Source organism: Bombus pyrosoma, linkage group LG18 (assembly GCF_014825855.1).
Source record: "Bombus pyrosoma isolate SC7728 linkage group LG18, ASM1482585v1, whole genome shotgun sequence".
Taxonomy (NCBI): Eukaryota; Metazoa; Arthropoda; class Insecta; order Hymenoptera; family Apidae; genus Bombus; species Bombus pyrosoma.
Window position 1 is genome coordinate 40,108 of NC_057787.1, and position 3,508 is coordinate 43,615.

Consider the following 3,508-nt stretch of genomic DNA (forward strand, 5'->3'; position numbering starts at 1 on the left):
CGTTCTACCATATATCGTAATGCTACATAACGTTATACGTTATATCGTAATACAACATATCCTTGTGCGTTATGTCGTAATACCATATAACGTTATACGTTATATCGTAATACCACATATCGTTATACGTTATAACGTAACACTACATAACGTTATACGTTATATCGTAAGACTACATAACGTTATACGTTATATCGTAATACTACATAACGTTATACGTTATATCATAATGCTACTCAACGTGATTCGTCATATCGTAATGCTACATAACGTTATTCTCTATAACGTAATGCTACATAACGTTATACGCTCTATCGTAATGCTACATAACGTTATACGCTATAACGTAATGCTACATAACGTTATACGTTATATCTTAATGCTACATAACGTTATACGTTATATCGTAATACCATATAGCGTTATATGTTGTTTCGTAATACTACATAACGTTATACGTTGTAACGTATTACTACATAACGTTATAAGTTATTTCGTAATACCATATCTCGTTATAGGTTATAACGTAACTCTGCATAGCGTTATACGTTATGTCGTATTACTATATAGCGTTATACGTTGTTACGTAATACTACATAACGTGATACGTTATAACGTAATACCATATAACGTTATACGCCATAACGTAATACTATATAACGTTATACGTTATATCGTAATAGTATATAACGTTATACACTATAACGTAATACCACATAACGTAATACACTATAACGTAATACTACATAACGTTATACGCTGTAACGTATTACTACATAATGTTATACGTTATAACGTACTACTACATAACGTTATACGTCATATCGCAATACTATATAACGGTATACCTTATAACGTAATACCACATAACGTTATACGTTATAACGTAATACCACATAACGTTATACGTTATAGCGTATTACTACATAATGTTATACGTTATAACGTAATACTACATAACGTTATACTATATAACGTAATACTACATAACGTTACATGTTATATCGTAATACCAAATAACGTTATACGTTATATCGCAATACTATATAAAGTTATACCCTATATCGTAATACCACATAACGTTATACGTTATAACGTAATACCACATAACGTTATACGTTATAGCGTATTACTACATAATGTTATACGTTATAACGTACTACTACATAACGTTATACGTCATATCGCAATACTATATAACGTTATACTATATAACGTAATACTACATAACGTTACATGTTATATCGTAATACCAAATAACGTTATACGTTAAATCGTGATAGTATATAACGTTATACGTTAAATCATAATACTATACAACGTTATACGTCATATCGTAGTACTATATAACGTTATACGTTATAACGTATCACTACATAACGTTATATGTTATATCATAGTACCATATAACGTTATACGTTATAACGTAATACCACATAACGTTATACGTTATAACGTAATACCACATAACGTTATACGTTATAGCGTATTACTACATAATGTTATACGTTATAACGTAATACTACATAACGTTATACTATATAACGCAATACTACATAACGTTACATGTTATATCGTAATACCAAATAACGTTATACGTTATATCGCAATACTATATAAAGTTATACCCTATATCGTAATACCACATAACGTTATACGTTATAACGTAATACCACATAACGTTATACGTTATAACGTAATACCACATAACGTTATACGTTATAGCGTATTACTACATAATGTTATACGTCATAACGTAATACTACATAACGTTATACTATATAACGTAATACTACATAACGTTACATGTTATATCGTAATACCAAATAACGTTATACGTTATATCGTAGTACCATATAAAGTTATACGTTATAACGTAATACCACATAACGTTATACATTATAGCGTATTACTACATAACGTTATACTTTATAACGTAATACTACATAGCGTTATACGTTATAGAGTATTACCACATAACGTTATACTTTATAACGTAACACTACATAGCGTTATACGTTATAGAGTATTACTACATAACGTTATACGTTATGACGTAGTACTACATAACGTTATACGTTATAACGTAATACTACATAACGTTATACGTCATATCGTAATACTATATAACGTTATACGTTAAATCATAATACTATACAACGTTATACGTTATATCGTAATACTATATAACGTTATACGTTAAATCATAATACTATACAACGTTATACGTCATATCGTAGTACTATATGACCTTGCACGTTATAACGTAATACTACATAACGTTACACGTTATAACGTAATACTACATAACGTTATAGGTTATACCGTAATACCATATAACGTTTTTCGTTGTAACGTTATACTACATAACGTTATGCGTAATAAGGTAATACTGCATATCGTTATACATTATAACATATTACCTTATAAGGTTATACGTTATATCGTAATCCTATTTAACGTTATACGTTGTAACATATTACGACATAACGGTATACGTTATATCGTATTACTATATAACGTTGTACGTTGTAACGTAACACTACATATCGTTATATGTTATAACGTAACACTACATAACGTTAATCGTTATATCGTAATACTACATATCGTCATACGTTATATCGTAATACTACATATCGTTGTACGTTATGTCGTAATACCATATAACGTTATACGTTATATCGTAATAGTATATAACGTTATTCGTTATAACGTAATACTACGTAACGTTATACGTTATATCGTAATACTATATAGTGTTATACGTTGTTACGTAGTACTACATAACGTTATACGATATAACGTAATATAACATGACGTCAAACGCCATATCGTAATGCTACATAAAGTTATACGCTATAACGTAATGCTTCCTATCGTTATACGTTTTATCGTAGTACCATATAACGTTAGACGTTATATCGTAATACTGCATAATGTTATACGTTATATCGTATTACTATATAACGTTATACGTTATAACGTAATTCTACATAACGTTTTGCGTTATAGCGTAGTGCCTTATAACGTTATACGTTATATCGTAATGCTACATAACGTCATGCGCCCTAACGTAATGCTACATAACGTTATACCCTATAACGTAACACTACATATCGTTATACGTTTTATCGTAGTACCATATAACGTTATACGTCATATCGTAATGCTACATGACGTTATACGCTCTAACGTAATGCTACATAACGTTATACGCTATAACGTAATGCTTCATATAGTTATACGTTTTATCGTAGTACCACATAACGTTATACGTTATAACGTAATAGCACATAACGTTATACGTTATAGCGTATTACTACATAATGTTATACGTTATAACGTAATACTACATAACGTTATACTATATAACGTAATACTACATAACGTTATATGTTATATCGTAATACCAAATAACGTTATACGTTAAAACGTAACACTACATAACGTTGAATGTTATATCGTAGTACCATATAACGTTATACGTTATAACGTAATACCACAT